The 17,887-nt window shown below is 42.9% G+C and overlaps 1 protein-coding gene across 25 annotated transcripts in view; it reads left to right on the top strand.

The window, feature by feature from the left end:
* EPB41L3 (erythrocyte membrane protein band 4.1 like 3) overlaps nucleotides 1-17,887 on the top strand; it is a 311,036-nt gene that overhangs the window by 104,585 nt on the left and 188,564 nt on the right. The gene's annotated exons all lie outside the window — the stretch shown is intronic.

Genomic DNA, 17,887 nt, shown 5'->3' with positions numbered 1-17,887 from the left:
TTTCTGTTCCAATCACTTGAATGGGATTGCTTAGAAAGCCTCATGCAGACATCCGTGCAAATCAGGCTGATCTTGGAGCACAATGCACGAACTGGCCGTGGGGCTCCAGACCGGTGCTTGACAAATCATATATATCTATGAGGCTGTGACGCTCGGTTCGGGACATTGAGCCTCAAGATTAGACTAATTTGCACTGATGTCTGCCTGAGCCTTTACAGTTGTAGAAGTATATGCCCTAGTTACCAAGTACACCAGTGTTTTACCCCATTGGCACACCCAGTGTACTCTCCTTTTTTGTATAGTTTACAGCATATCCGCTCTCTGAGTGCAGGAATATAATGTTCCTTTCTGAAGACGTGTCTGGCGGTAATTAGAAAGAAAAATATCCACAAAATCATATAGTGTATGGCAAAGTAAACAGTTATTTATATCTGTATATATTTTTGGAGGCCTGTGGCATTGTGAGAACTATCCATCACTACTGTTATGCCAATATTTTTATGTCCATTTCCATGTAGAGGAGTTTTAACCTACAGTATGTCCACTGTGCAACTTAGCTATCTTGAAAATTTACAGTGTCATATTCCACAGTGTGGGCAATGCATTATGGCAGGGTTAGTACATGTGCTCCAGTGTGTATTAATTGCCCTGAACATTTCCTTCCTTTCCTTCTCTTGCCTACCTTTTTTCTGGGTAATGGTAGATAGCAATAGAAAACAGCCATTAATACCAGGAAGCTGGAAACACATTTATTTCCCCCATAAAGAAGAGCCCTGTATGTTGCAGTATACGTACCTGGGGAAAAAACCCTTTTGCCTTCTTTCTGTTTAGTTTCCTTTCAGTGCCTTGCGAAAGTATTCGGCTCCCTTGAATATTTCAACCTTTTCCCACATTTCAGGCTTCAAACATAAATATAAAAATGTTAATGTTATGGGGAAGAATCAACAACAAGTGGGACACAAGTTGCTTATTTTAAACTTTAAATTGAAAATCGGGGTGTGCAATATTATTCGGCCCCTTTAAGTTAATACTTTGTAGCACCACCTTTTGCTGCGATTACAGCTGCAAGACGCTTGGGGTATGTTTCTATCAGTTTTGCACATTGAGAGACTGAAATTCTTGCCCATTCTTCCTTTGCAAACAGCTTGAGTTGAGTGAGGTTGGATGGAGAGCGTTTGTGAACAGCACTTTTCAGCTCTTTCCACAGATTCTCGATTGGATTCAGGTCTGGACTTTGACTTGGCCATTCTAACACCTGGATACGTTTATTTGTGAACCATTCCATTGTAGATTTTGCTTTATGTTGTGGATCATTGTCTTGTTGAAAGACAAATCTCCGTCCCAGTCTCAGGTCTTTTGCAGACTCCAACAGGTTTTCTTCAAGAATGGTCCTGTATTTGGCTCCATCCATCTTCCTATCAATTTTAACCATCTTCCCTGTCCCTGCTGAAGAAAAGCAGGCCCAAACCATGATGCTGCCACCACCATGTTTGACAGTGGGGATGGTGTATTCAGGGTGATTAGCTGTGTTGCTTTTACGTCAAACATATTTGGTATTGTGCCCAAATAGTTCGATTTTGGTTTCATCTGACCAGAGCACCTTCTTCCACATGTTTGGTGTGTCTCCCAGGTGACTTGTGGCAAACCTTAAATGCCACTTTTTATGCATATCTTTGAGAAATGGCTTTCTTCTTGCCACTCTTCCATAAAGGCCAGATTTATGCAGTGAATGACTAATTGTTGTCCTAATGACAGACTCACCTCAGCTGTAGATCTCTGCAGTTCATCCAGAGTGATCATGGGCCTCTTGGCTGCATCTCTGATCAGTCTTCTCCTTGTTTGAGATGAAAGTTTGGATGGATGGCCAGGTCTTGGTAGATTTGCAGTGGTATGATACTCCTTCCATTTCAATATGATCGCTTGCACAGTGCTTCTTGGGATGTTTAAAGTTTTGGAAATCTAATTCATTGTATGCTCAGAATTTAAAGGACACGTTCACATGCATTAGCATTTATAAGTGCGACCATGAGTGGAGCCTAAAAGGAGTGCAGATGTTCATTATATGTTTTTCCTTTGGCAACACTTGGACATACATATTCTCTGTCTGCGTACACGATGTTGACAGACCAATGAGGCCTAAGTGCTAGTGATTTTCTCATGTGAGAAAAAAAATCACACCATGTTATAGTCCTTATTTTTTTTACAGACAGATCAGTGATTGTTTCAATAGCAGGAACTCCTGCAGAAGCTATACATGGAGCCAGCTACAATTTGGCTATGTGCCCACGGGACTCTCAAAATCCGCAGCTTTCCCCTGGAATCCGCACCTTTTCATAGGTGCGGATATGATGCAAATTTTTTTTTTTTTTATTCAATTGAATAGGCAAAATCCGCACGAAAATCCGCAACAATAATTTACATACTGCAGATTTTTCCACACGAAAATCCGCACGATTTCCGCTGCGGAAAAATCCGCAGCGTGGGCACAGCATTTCCAAAATGCCATAGAAATGGCTGGGGAGTAGCTGTGCTGCAGATTTCTGGAAAATCCGCGGCTTTTCCGCGAAACATCCACGCATTTTCCGTAGCGTGGGCACATAGCCTTTGACCAATTAATTTTGGCGCTTGTCTGAACTCACCCATAATGCAAAATACTCACCAAACTTCTGTCATGTGAAAGTGGCCTAAGGCTAGGTGCGCACTTTGCGTTTTTCTCATGCGTTTCCGCAGCGTTTTGAACTGAAGCGTTTTAATGCCAAAATGCATGCGTTTTGATTTTTAAGCAAAGTCTATGGGAAATTGTGATTTCTTGTGCGCACAATGCTGTTAAAAACGCAGCGTTTCAGTTGCAGAAAATTTGGCAAAAACTCAGTGTTTAAAGCCACTTTGGCAGCGTTTTGCTAACATTAGAGTCAATGAGAACTTTCAAAACGCAACCTAAATCAAAATCCCAGCGTTTTACATGTTTTTTTGATGCAGAAAACATGCTTTTTTGACAAAATAAACGCATGCGTTTTTTACTTTATAATAAGGGCATGATATCTCCCTTTACACACACACACATAGTCCGACAATTAAATTATTGAAAATCCATAATTTAACGTTATTTTACCATAAATATTATAACACAGTTATAATTTTAATAAAATTAGCTATTTTGTGCATGATTTTAATCAGAATATTTGTTAACATTTTTTCCTGTTTTTATCATAGTGTTTGAATGCTTAAACTTTATTTAGTAGTGTATTTGTATTCAAAACACATCTGACTTTAAGCAATAAAAAAGCATGTAAATCGCGGTAAACACGTGGCTAAAACGCAAGCGAATTTTTAGCGTTTTTGTGGCCAAAATCAAATTTGACAAAGACAATTTCTGCCAGAGGATGCGTTTAGAACTGCAAGAAAATCAATGCAAAGTTCGCACATAGCCTAAAGGAAGATGTGCGCACAAAGCCTTACGTTGCTCTTGCTGACTTCCTCGGAACTGAAAAGCAGAAGTTTTATCTTTTTCTTAGAGAATAAACTTCTTGAGTTTTCTCTGCACACATGACTGGATTCCATTTTTGTGTTGTGGGTTGTTCACAGCAGTTAGATGACTCAGTTCTCAATTAGTAGGTATGAGATTGCAGCTGAATTGATTAAATGGAAATTATCACCTTTTTTATTTTTTTTAAAAACTCTGCTTTTCAATGATGAAGCAATGAAAATTAGTGTGACATGCCAGAGGCGGAACTGATGTCTTATTGAGGCCTTTAAGGTGACATGTACATTTATAAGAAAAAAAAATCAATCTATTCACTAGCAATCTGCTGATTCCCTGTATTTTCCCTGAAGTATGGAGCTATACTTTAGCCATCATTGACTTCAATGAAAGTAAAACCGCTTTATCGGTCACATTCACCAGTCAGCAAATTTTCCAACATTTATTTATAATTTATTTTGGACTACTGTAAGCAACATTTAGGATTATCCTATTTACACAACTTCACTCTTTGGCTCCGATTCATTAAAAATTGTGTGTTTCGAAACTTTCATATACCATTTATAATGAGCATGGATGAAGAAGCTTCAAATTCATTAAGAGGCGCACACCACTCAGTGTATTCGGCGCACCTTATCAGCAACATGCGCCTCTGTATATCTCGTCGGAAATGTTACTCCAGTCATGGAATGGAGTAAAACAACACAGCCACTATTGCCACTCTGTTAGGCTGCTCCCCAGCTCTGCCCAGTTTGGTGGAGCTGTCTGAAATTGGCATTTTCTGGTATAAACACTTTGATAAATCAGACCTATTAGGGTATGTGCGCACGTCTGCGTCCTGCCGTGCCAAATCTTCCGCAGCGTTCCTGCATTTCAGAATGCAGCCGAAAAGCTGCGTTCTGGATGCATTGTTGCTCTTGAGAACGCAGCGTTTTGGATCAGAATTTCAGCATCCAAAACGCTGCGCTCTCAAACGCAACGTGCGGTTGGATTATGCACAATCTTCATAGATTGTGCTGGGGATGCAGGACGCATGCAGTTACGCTGCAGTTCTAAACGCAGCGTAAAACATACAACATGCAGACATGCGCACACAGCCATAGTCTGTAAGGCCTAACATGAGGAACAAGAATAATTTTCTCCAAGAACACTAACACTAAGGCCCATTTCACACGTCAGTGAAAAACACAGACGTTTTTCACTGGCGTGTAAAACACGCACATGTCCCTTAATGTGCCGAAAATCACGGCACACGTGGGTTGTCTAAGTGCAATCCGGGCTCCGTTCTCCGTGGCCCGTGATTGCACTTAGAGATTCACTCACCTGCGCCCGCTCCCGCTGTCCGTGGTGCTGAATCCTCCCACGACGCAGCATCCGGCCGGCGGTGACCTCTGCAGGAGCTGCTTCCGGGTCGGCTGTGTCGCGCATAATGAATATGCGCGACAGTAATCAGCCGGCACAGTAGGAGCAAGGAGAACAGGCTGCAGAGGACATCGCTGGACGCCGGGTGAGTTAAAATGTTTATTATTTTAAAAGCACGTGTTTCACGGACCACACCACTGCGTGGTCCGTGGAACATCAGTGATGCCAGAAAAAAATGGACATGTCTCCGTGCAGCAATCACGCACACGCGGGTACGCTGCACGGAGACACGTGCAGTGACAAATCATTGATGTGTGAGCAGACCCATTCATTATAATGGGTCTACGCATGTCAGTGATTCTGGTACGTTTAAAAAAAAAAGCACAAACGTACCAGAATCACTGACGTGTGAAAGGGGCCTTAAGCCGATTTTATTACGATCACGTCATCTTACAAGTTAGGCTGAGATCACTTTGCGTTTTTGCTACACATCAGTGGCTACTTTGATGCTTCTATCGAAAGCTACGGAAAAAAACAAACGGGATTTTGTTTGATCCCTGAACAGAGCCATTGACTTTAATGAGGAAGGGAGAGTTATTTTGTGCTTTCTCTTGCCTCCTTTAATCATTATCTGGTTTTGTTTTGGTTTTTTTTGTAAGTGGGCACAAAATCTCAGTAGTCAAAGCTTTTATGCCCACATGAAGACGATAGACCAGGGGTGGACATATTATTGGTGCAACCTGTGTAGCCGCTCAGGGAGCCTAAGAGGTAAGGGGACCCATTACTGCCTCCAAACCAGGTGGAATTGTGCATTTTGATGAGTTATTGGTTGGCAAAGGGCCCTGTTCTGTCTGTGTCCACCAGTGAAATGGACATTGTCAAAACCGAGGCCAGACAGAGGACAAAGGGACCCATTCTGCATTATTAAAGTCAATGGTCCCATCAGGGTTTCTGCTGAAATCCCACTGTTCAGTGATTCTTATAGAAGCCACATCGGAGCTACAGATATGGCAAAAACGCATTGTGAACATAGCCTTAGTCGTTCTATTGAAAGAATGGAAGCACGGGAGTGAAAGGAGTCATCAGTATTAACAATGAATGTTTGTTTTTATTTGGTTGTCCTGGCTATGTGTGCTCTGTATGCTACTAAACAAAATGTATAGGAGGAATTAGCATTCAGAGGCTAAAATTTAACTTTTAATCTATTCCATTAAAATTTAGATTAAAATATGTATTAACCCAAAGTTCTCTGGATTGCTGTCATTAATACAACACTCACATTTCCAGAGAACCTATGACATAACAAAACAAGCAAAAAAACACAAAAAACACAAAACAAATTGAGTAAGATGATTATCACTCCAATAGGGACAGTGGTCCAATATGAGTATCTAAAAAATCATCAAAAAACTCAATATAATAAACAATTAGTGTACGGTGATCCTCAAAGAGGAATTTACCAATTCAAATTTTATGGAATGAGTTAGGAATGATCTCACCCATTCTTGCAGCTTGGGTTACACAAGACTTCCTCTATATGGGTCCACACAGCATCGGCTGGCCCTATACTGACCCTAGAAGATCTTCATAACGTCTGACACCCCAAAGCTTCTGCTCTTACAAGAACAGACCACATCTAGTCCTCTCTTATGCCCCTACAATGTTCCTGGCCCTCGTCCCAACACAATTTTTTTAATGTAATTTTAGTTGTTGGATATGTAATTTGCTGAAAATATTATACAGTTTAATATATAAAGCTGAATGTGTGTATGTATGTTTGTGTGTATGTATGTCCGGGATTGGCATCTGCACTGTCGCAGCTACAGCCACAAACTTTTGCACACTCATACGTCTGGACGCCGAGAGCGTCATAGGCTATGCTGTGAGGTGAAATTTTAACCCTGCGTGTTCCAATTTACCAATCAATTTTGCCCCCATCTACATAATGGGGAAAAAGTTAAACGAAAAGTGTATCCGCACCGTCGCATTTACAATCACGAAATTTTGCACAGACACCTCATGTGACCCAGGGAACATCGTCGACTATGTTTTGACAGGAAAATGTAATCCCAAAAATCATGTCTCCATTAAAGTAAATGGAGCCTGGAACTACAGGTTATTGGTAGGAGCTGTGATTGGTTGCTATAGGAACAAAAGACATTCATAGGATAAGAAGCTTATATGTGAGGTAATAAGATGTTGGTGGGGAGACGGATAGAGAGAGACAGACCTGGAAAGAGACAGACAGACATGCAGACAGGGAAGGAGGAGACAGCCAGAGAGACAGTCAGATAGATGGGGAAAGACACAGACCTTGATAGAGAAAGACGTGGAAAGAAACAGAGAAATAGAGACAGACAAGGAATGAGACAGAAAGAGACAGGCATACAGGGAAAGAGACAGACAGGAAAAGACACAGACAAAGAGACAGGGAGACAGACCTGGAAAGAGACAGATGGGGAAAGAAACAGAGAGATGGAGACAGATAAGGAAAGAGACAGGCAGACGGGGAAAGAGGCAGACCTGGAAAGAGGCAGACCTAGCACATTACTTGGCCAATTTAGTTAAATCTGTGTGGAATATCTGGGCTGTTTGAAATATATGTTGTGAAATGCTTCTATTAGATTAGTTTTTGCCTTTTAATAATTAAATTTCAATTTATTTTGTGGTTTTTGTATGCAGAATAAATTTTTGTTAATACATTCTATTTTGTTAACAGCAGTTATTAACCCGGGCAAAGCCGGGTAGTACAGCTAGTATAGTATACACGCCCTACCTCCCAACAGTGAGAGAAGCGCAGGAGAGGAGTTTGCACAACACTCATTGCAATTATAATGATATTTCATCATGGCAACTTCTAATGTAACGCAAAAGTGTGTATGAGATCTTCTCAGGCCACAATCCGTGAGCTCTTATATAGTGTGTGGTGCTTCTTGATGGCTTTGAATGCACTGATACATTAATGTCCCAAAGATTCTCAATTAGATTCAGATTTTGATAATGTAAGGGTCACTCAATTGATTCAATGACTTCTTCATTCAGGTTATTTATACCAAGGAAACTGTACAAAATAAGATTTGGCAGAGAAAACATATGCAGGACCACTAAATGCAGTACACAGCAGTGTAAGGTCTTACAATCAGTCAGAGGATTTCCTGGTAACCTAAGGAGTTTGAGTACCAATCTGTAAAACAATGGCGGACCTGGCAATTCTGGTCTTATCTGGCAAATGCAAATCAACCTGCACTGTACTGGGCTGCTGCACTCTTTCCACTACAGGATGTCAGGCCTACATGGAGTTTGTTTCTGACACATGCACCAATCAGGATTGCCAAGTTGACTTAATTTTTTTTTTTCTGGACAAAAAATTTTACGGAGTCATTGAAAAACCATAATAAATAATTACAAGTGTTAAATTCTACAGCCCATAGTTTTGATATGAAGACATCATCTGCATATTATGTAAAATGATAATAATTAAAGACAAAATAATCTGTATAACTTTCTTCAGCCTCAAAAAATGTATAGATGCATTATTTTTAAGGACATGCAAAAAAGTGTCCTGTTTTTATGGACTGTCCTGGAATTTCTGGACAATTGGCAACCCATTATTCAATCTCGTATTCCCTGCTTTCCCCGCCCACCGGCGCCTATGATTGGTTGCAGTCAGACACGCCCCCATGCTGAGTGACAGCTGTCTCTCTGCAACCAATCACAGCCGCCGGTGGGCGGGTCTATGTAGTGCAGTAAAATAAATAAATAAATAAATAAAACGGCGTGCGGTCCCCCCCAATTTTGTTACCGGCCAGGGTAAAGCCACACTGCTGAAGGCTGGTATTCTCAGGAAGGGGAGCCCCACATTATGGGGAGCCCCCCCAGCCTAAAAATATCAGCCAGCAGCCGCCCGGAATTGCCGCATGGATTAGATGCGACAGTCCCGGGACTGTACCCGGCTCATCCAGAACTGCCCTGGTGCGGTGGCAATCTGGGTAATAAGGAGTTAATGGCAGCAGCCCATAGCTGCCACTAAGTCCTAGTTAATCGTTGCAGGCGTCTGAGACACCCCCAATGAACCTGGTGAAAGTAAATAAACACATACACCCGAAAAATCCTTTATTTGAAATAAAAGACAAAAACCACCCTCTTTCACCACTTTATTAAATCCCCAAATACCCCTCCAGGTCCGACGTAATCCACGAGGTCCCGTGATACATCCAGCTCTGCTACATGAAGCTGACCGGAGTGGCAGTACAACACTGCCACTCCTGTCCGCTCCATGCAGCAACTAAAGGGAGTCGCGCTGGCAGCGGGGACGTCACTGAGGTAATGCCTGTGTGTGTGTGCGGTGATGATGAGGGCTGTAGTGTCAGAATGTGTGTGGGGATGTCGGGGTGTGTGCGGGGATGTCGGGGTGTGTGCGGGGATGTCGGGGTGTGTGCGGGGATGTCGGGGTGTGTGCGGGGATGTCGGGGTGTGTGCGGGGATGTCGGGGTGTGTGCGTGGATGTCGGGGTGTGTGCGTGGATGTCGGGGTGTGTGCGGGGATGTCGGGGTGTGTGCGGGGATGTCGGGGTGTGTGCGGGGATGTCTGGATGTGTGCGGGGATGTCTGGATGTGTGCGGGGATGTCTGGATGTGTGCGGGGATGTCTGGATGTGTGCGGGGATGTCTGGATGTGTGCGGGGATGTCGGGATGTGTGCGGGGATGTCGGGATGTGTGCGGGGATGTCGGGATGTGCAGGGATCTCGGAGGTAATGTCGGTTTGTGTGCGGTGATGTCGGATGTGTGCGGGGATGTCGGCGGTAATGTCGGGATGTGTGTGGGGACGTCACTCAGGTTACCCGCGGCCACAGGTCTCGGGTGGAGGACTCGAGCTGGCCGCGGGTAACCTGAGTGATGGCACCGGTGATCGCGTGGCTCACTGCAGTCACTCAGATTTGCGCTCACAGGTGAGTCCTTCACCTTTGACCGCAAATCAAGCCACGGCACACAGACAGCTGCGCGATCACAATGAAGTCGGGTGAAGTTCATTCTGATCGTGCGGCTGTCTCCTGCAGCCAGCCATGTGCTCTTTTTGACATTCCGGTCCCAGTCGGCTCTGCTGCAAGTCTATGGGGATGCAGCAGAGCCGAGTGGGACCGCACTGTCAGGGCGCTCTGGATGCTTTTCCCATGGCAGAGAAAGCATCCAGAACGCATGAATTCTGCAGGAATGTGCACACGTTGCGTTCTGCCGAAAGCTTTTCGGCTGCGTTCTGAGACGCACATGCAGTGACTATTTACGCTGCGTAATAGAACGCAACGTGCGCACATAGCCTACAGCTGCTGCTTTCTGAGGTAAGCCATTTCCCTCCCTGATTTTATCACAGGAGTGATTGTTTTCACTGCATCACGAGTCCTGTCCTCTCAATATAAATAAAGTCCGGATATATAAGCTCTGTGGCCACTGGAGCTTCTGTGTCATCAACTTAATTTATGATGAGCTCAGAAGGGTGGAGGCACAGCGAAAACACTCCTGTGATAAAACAAAGCAGGGTCAACTAAGAAAATGTTACCTAATAAAGCAGCAGCACTGATCATAAGTAACAGACATATGCTTCTTTCTCTGGCCAGGAGCTGTGGTATGTACCTACCATGAATTGAAATAGCACAGTAAATAACACTATGTACCAGGGGCACATTTTCAAGAACATTTACAGTACACTATTTTTATTTTTTTATTTTTTTTTTAGCACATCAAATTATGATGCTTATCATTGTTCCAACGTGATTAAAATGTTCTTTCTTGATGGAACAATACCATTTAAGCAGCATTTCTTAAAAATAAAAGAAACTCACTTTAGTTGACAATTTCTCCAGTTTTATCTTGGTGCATCTCAACTCATATGGTGATGTTCCATCCTTTACTGGTAACCTAGTATGGAAAGTCAGAGTATCTGCTCACACTGCAATTTTGTTTTGCCAGCGAAAAATGCACCCTCTGGCAGAAAAACGCACCTCTGGCCGGAAAAACGCATAAAAAAGGCATGCATTTTTGCCATGTTTTTCAGTGTTTCGATGTGTTTTTGCCGCGTTTTTGTTAATGCTTTTCTTAAGAAGAAACAAAATATGATAGGATAGCATAATTTATAGATAGCTAGAATAGATAAATAGATAGAAAAAAAAGACTACATAGAAAGAACATATAGAATAGATAGAACACATAGAATAAATAGAAAGAAATAACAGAATAGCTCTATAGATAGAGAGATAGCTAGCTTGGCCAGCTAAAAAATTACGTGGGGTCCCCCCCATTACCCATTTTTTTTTTTTAAAACAAGCCAAGGTGCAGCAGGCAACTGGGGACTGATATTATTAGGGTGGGAAGGACCATGGTTATCTGGCCCTTTCCAGCCTAACAGCAGCCCGCGGCTGCCAAAGAAGTGGCGCATTCATTGGATGCGCCAATTCTGGCGCTGAACCTGGCTCTTCCCATTGCCCTGGTGCAGTGGCAATTGGGGTAATATGGAGTTAATAGCAGCCCATAGCTGCTACTAAGTCCTAGATTAGTGATGACAGGTGTCTGACCCCCCCCCACACACTAATCTGTAAATGAAAGTAAATAAACACAAATACCCCAAAAATCCTTAATTTAAAATAAAAGACAAAAAAGCACCCTCTTTCATCACTTTATTAACCCCCAAAACACCATTGCAGATCCGAAGTAATCCACACGAGGTCCCACGACGCTTCCAGCACTGCTACATGTAACGCTCACAGCGAGCAGCCATAGAACATGACGGACAGCTGTGAGCTCCACGCTGCAACTGAAGTGAGTCGCGCTATCAGCGGTGACATCACTCAGGTTTGCCGCAGCCACAGCTGGAGTCCTTCCCCTGTGACAGCAAATCACCCGAGTGATTGAAATGAGTCGCGCAATCAGATCGACATCACTCAGGTTAGTCGCTGCCACAGGGTGTCAGAATGAACTTGGGTGAACCCTTGACATCACCGCCACGACACCTGCAGTAGTGGGGGCACGCAGCTGTGACATCGGGGGTTCAGCCGAGTTCATTCTGACTCCTTGTGGCTGCGAATAACCTGAGTGATGTCGATCTGATTGCGTGACTCATTTCAATCACTCGGGTGATTTGCTGTCACAGGGGAAGGACTCCAGCTGTGGCTGCGGCAAACCTGAGTGATGTCGTGCTGATTGCTGCATAGAAAGATAAAAAAAAATTGGTCTGCACTCAGACAAGTGGGTGGTGGTGCAAGTGAAAAATGGGTCCAATCCAAGATAATACATAAATTCACTGCACTCATAAGATTGTGATGCAAAAAAATATTTAAATTTATTGAGGATACTGTGAAGTCATTTTACGTTTCGACCCCGCCTGGGTCTTTAGTCAAGAGTCACTTAAAGATGGGTGCCTGGGATATGGAAATTTGAGTGGATTATAGCATTGGTAGAGAATACCTTGAGGGTAAAGGTCCTGGCTTTAGCCAGCACAACAGTGCTGTGGCTGGTGATATGGTGTATCCTCAAGGAAATAGAAAACTGCTGCCTTTTTTGCTATGTTTTTGAAAGCAGCATGTCAATACTTTCAGTGTTTTTGCTGCTTTTTTCACCATTGAAAGCAATGAGAGTGAGAAAAGCAGCTGCATTTTTTTCTTTAAGTGGGAACCTATCATCAGGATTTACATTTGTAAGCTGCAGCCACCATCCGTAAGGTTTTATATACAGCATTCTCGAATACTGTATATAAGTACCCAGGCCGATCTGTAGAACGTAAAAAAACCTTTATTATACTCACCTGCAAGGCGGTCAGGTCCGATGGGCGGTGCTGGTCTTGGTCTGGCGTTTCCTTTCTTTCTTCCATCGCCGTCCTTCTTTGCTCCATGTGGCTGACGCGTCCTACGTCATCCACACTGAGGCCTTCATTGCGCTCTTGTGCGGGTGCACTCTGATTTGCCCTGCCGAGAACAGATCAAAGTACTCTAATGCGCAGGCATGGGAAAAGGTCAAAGACTGCCCGCACATGCGCCCTACAATACTTTGATCTGCCCTCAGCAGGGCAGATTAAAGTGTGCAGGAGCGCAGTGGAGGCCTCTGTATGGATGACATAGGATACATCATCCATACGGGGCTGGAAAGCAGGACAGTGACTGCACGGGATAGACTAGGCACTGGACCCGAGACCAGCAATGCCCATTGGACCCGACCGTCCCACAGGTGAGTATAATAAAGGGCTTTTTTACATTATATAGAGCAGCCTGGGCTCTTATATACAGTCCTCTAGAATGCAGAATATAAGAGCTCACTGGTGGTGGCCGTAAGGTTATAAGGGAAAATCCTGATGACAGGTACCCTTTTAATGAAAAAAAAATATTTAAACATGTACTGTAGACAAATAATGCAGTAAAAAAAGGTAGCAAATAAAGCAGCTTTTTAGCTGCCAAGGAATCAGATTTTGCTGCAGTTAAAAAAAATAATAAAAAGCCGCAAAAATGCACTGTGTGAACATAGCCTTAGGCTATGTGCGCACTTTGCTTTTTACCTGCTTTTTACCTGCTTTTTTGCTGCTTTTTCAACTGCAGCGTTTAATGCCAAAATGGTTGTGTTCTGCTTTTCAAGCAAAGTCTATGGGAATTTGGGTTTCTTGTCCGCACTATGCAGTTCAAACTGCAGCCTTTTTGTTGCAGAACTTTGGTCAAAAACTCAGCTTTGCAGTGCAAAACCCAAATGGCAAAAACAATTGTCATGTTTTTGTTTTTGCCATTTGGGTTTTGCACTGCAAAGCTGAGTTTTTGCCCAAAGTTCTGCAACAAAAAGGCTGCAGTTTGAACTGCATAGTGCGGACAAGAAACCCAAATTCCCATAGACTTTGCTTGAAAAGCAGAACACAACCATTTTGGCATTAAACGCTGCAGTTGAAAAAGCAGGTAAAAAGCAACGTGCGGACATAGGCTTAGTCAAATCTGGTTACATTTTATGGACTAATGGAAAGCCAGCAATAATATTCATAGTTATTTAATCCGTAAAGTGTGTCTTTTTCTGGTTAATTCTGTGTCTTCTGGACATTGCACTGTGATGGTTTTTACAATCAGTGTACAGATTTAAGCTGATGCTTATTAGACATTCCAGCCATGATGAGTCACTTGTACATGACCTCATTCCTGAGGCTTCTGCTTCATTCTCTCCGCTGTGTATACTCTACACAAATGGAATATCTGTCTACACTTGACATCATCAGCTGACAAAATATTACATATATTGTAAGTTTTACAAAGTCAAAGTATTTTGCATTAATGAACCCAGCTAATGTTTTAGTATAATAATAATTAGGTTTGACATCCTTTTTGTCCTTATTCTTTTCATCATCTGCGTGCGTGCACTGACTATGCTTAGAGCGCTCCAAGCTAAACGACACTTGGATAATCCTGCATTCACATCCACTGTCTCTAGTTGTACGTCCAGATAAGAGTTCTATATTTAGCACTCATTATTGCTCTATTGTGTTTGCAGAATAATATTCGAGGCACCAAATGCTGGAGATGTTATGTAACAACCGTTCCATATAGTGGGACCTACATTAATGCTGGGCTTTTTTCTATTAATTTTTTTTTTAGTTTATATCTCAATCCTAAAAAGCCAGCACTAATCTAAAAATAAATCTGTAAACCAGTTAGTTAAACCCTTTTAAGAAGATTGTTGACCTAGTGCTGCTTTTGGATACAAATCAAATCGCCGTTTATTTCTGAACTCAAGCTCAGAGAAACTGAAATGGTTTCCCTCTGTGACCTGATTTTGGCTGCGTATGATTGATGGAGGTTTTCTTACAGTCTCCCACTTGCTGTCAGAGTTGCAGGTTACACTTCAAAGTGCATTTTGCAAAATGTCATGGCATCCCTTATCAGAGTTGATAAGCAAATGTTTTGATAATATGTCTTTGAACATGTTTTGTAAGACCATGTCACATGCAGGGCTTGTTCAGAGAAACACATTATACGGATGTGTTCTGTCCAAGTAAAAATTAGACAGCACCACTCGCCAATATTAGTCAGTTCTTACACTAATGTGCCTATCCTTGTCCCCATCTTGTAGTAGTGTGCCCATCCTTGTCCCCATCTTGTAGTAATGTTCCATTCTGGTCCCATTTTTGTAGTAATAGCCTCATCCTATTCCCATTGTTGTATTTTCTCCTATTCTGGGCCTCATTATGTCCTCTGTGCACTGCTTGATTTTTTTGTTACTCAGGTTTGTTGTTCTTATTATTATTATTATTATTATTATTATTATTATTATTATTATTATTAATCAACAAAAACACATGGTATATGTAAGAGTCCCTTCCCCTGGGAAGACAATTCAGGAAAAGGGATAAGACAGTCTCCGGTCGCCACTGTGCACTGCTTGTTACTCGATCGATCACTTGGGTACTTGCAGAGCTTGGCTGAGTATTGTGGGTGCTCGGATATTTCGTCTGTGAAACAACGACTACAACACACAGGCTTGGTTCACAGCATGAAGTGAGCAGGCACCCCAGAGAGAGCCATTTGTAGTCTCTGAATGGCTCTCCCAGGGAATAAAGCAATGTTCTTGGATGTAGTGTGACCTAAAAAAAAAAACCCACCCTCTCTCCTGCCAGAAATGCTCTTTTTATTGCTGGCCACTTGTTGGCAGAGAACTAAACAGGCCAGACATTGACTTTCCATAATAATGCTCCTTACTCTCTTCGAGTTCGTCCAAGCGTCTGACCAGCTTGAATCGAGTAATGCGCATTCAAGCATTTTAGTGCTCGCCCATCACTAGTCTTCATCTTGTAGTAATGTGTTTATCCTTGTCCCCTAGTTGTAGAAATGTGCCCATCTGGTCCTATCTCATAGTAATGTCTCCATAGTGTAGTAATGCGCCATCCTGGTCCCCATCCTATAGTAATGTCCCCTATTGTGCCATTCTTCACATACACATAGTAAATAAAAAAATAAATTCTCTCTTGTCCTCTGTTCTATCGGCGTCCTCTTTTTTTTTTTCTTTTTTACACAGCCAGCAGGCACCATAGAGCCCTTGACGATCGCTGACCAGGCCAGGCCAGACCAGCTGCCAGCCAATCTGAGGCCAGCAGCTGAAGTCTGCATGGCAGCATATAGCGTCACTGCCATGTGCCGGCAAGCTGACGTCAGCTGCTGGCCTCTGATTGGCTGGCATTACAGTGCCGAATGCCGGTCTCTGTGCAGCAATACATTTCAATTGAATGTGCATCCAAGGACGCACATGCAGCTGAAATTACATGCTGAGTTTGGCGCCCCCTGAACCAGTCCGCAATTGTCAAGGGGTCTACGGTGTCTGCGGGCTGCTTGAAACAAGCATGAGACCCCTGAATTAGACATATTTATGTTTTATTGTGAATTTGGAACTGTGTGTTTTGACAGAAGGTGACAATTTTACATAATACCATCAGTATTTAAAAACAACCCTTTAAATTTTTTGTGTTTCACTCTTGCCAAGTGATTTATTTAATAACTGTTTTATAAAAGTTTCTATTCTACATGTTCCAAGGTTGCAGTTTCATGGAAGAACATGCTGTTTGAGACTTCCAAAGTAGTTCGGTCTCACAGTGCAGATGAAGTGAAGTTGTCTGGACTGCCCTGCCGCTTTTCTCATTGTGACCCCAGGTTAAGCAGTGAGTTTGTATGGTGTCGTACTGTATGAAATGATACACGCTGGTTAGCAGTTTGAAAGATGTATATCTCAAAGTGAAATTTCTGCTCGAAGTCCCGTGATGCGTTGACCTAGTTTAGCATTGTACTGCATTATCTGGGGAATCAACTTAAAAGAGCGGATCCACTTTGTTGTTAGAGAGTTGTCATGCAGGATTTTCGGTGAACTTCTCTGCGTTTCATGCACGTAACATAATTTAATTCTAAATGACTTCTGGCTCCAATGTACAAATGTTCTGTTGAAGCATTGTGGGATGGGATCACGTATTTCATAACTGTTTTGGAATGGTTTCCTCATTTGCTCTCCTTGCGTGCGCGTATACGTTCAGCATTAGGTCTCATTCTGAGGTTTGTTAATAACGTATGTGTTCTCTCCATGAATTCACAGACATTACCCATTATAAATGCTATTCACATGTTTGTGATGTTTTTGCACACCATGGATTTGTTTCATCAACATTGTAATTTTGTGCAGCAGTCTAAATAATGGGTGTGCAGGAGTAAGATGCGTCTAATTAAAGAGAACCTGTCTCCAGATTTTTCCAGTATACATTAAAGCCTCCACCTTTTATCTGCTTTATTTAAGCAGTGCATGGACCTATATCTAATATCTATGTCGCTAGAAATCGCACCTGCCCCCATCGTTTGTGCGTCACGGGCAAATCATTGCCTATGGCGAACAATATCGCTAGGACGCGTCACACATACTTACATTCCTAGCGACGTCGCTGTGGGTAGCAAACAACCCCTTTTTTAAGGGGGAGGTCTGTGCGCCGTCACAGCGACGTCACACAGCGGCCCGCCAATAGAAGCGGAGGTGCACAGACCAGCCGCATTAACGACATGCCCACCTCGTTGCCGGAGGACGCAGGAACGCTGTTGTTCGTCGTTCCCCGAGGTGTCACACATAGAGATGTGTGCTGCCTCAGGAACGACGAACAACCTGCATCCAGCACCTGCAACGATATTTTGGAAATGAACGACATGTCAACGATCAACGATTAGGTGAGTATTTTTGATCGTTAGCGGACGCTCGTAGTTGTCACACGCAACAACGTCGCTAACTAGGCCGGACGTGCGTCACAATTCCGTGACCCCCAACGATATCTCGTTAGTGATGTCGTTGCGTGTAAAGCGGCCTTTAGTTCTGAACTTCTCCCTCATATGACAAAAAATACCTTATATTCATTTGGCATACGGCATGTTTTTTTTTTCTTTGGGGGGGTGGCGTCTTTATGTGCACAACTGCCATTCTCGTGGATTGATGTAGATGATGCATTCTCTACCATCCACAGATTGTTGCAAATCTTGTATCTATACATATGAAGTGCAGGTGCTCTTAGTTC

Source organism: Anomaloglossus baeobatrachus, chromosome 6 (genome assembly GCF_048569485.1).
Source record: "Anomaloglossus baeobatrachus isolate aAnoBae1 chromosome 6, aAnoBae1.hap1, whole genome shotgun sequence".
Lineage (NCBI taxonomy): Eukaryota > Metazoa > Chordata > Amphibia > Anura > Aromobatidae > Anomaloglossus > Anomaloglossus baeobatrachus.
This window is presented reverse-complemented; position numbering and strand designations above follow the sequence as displayed.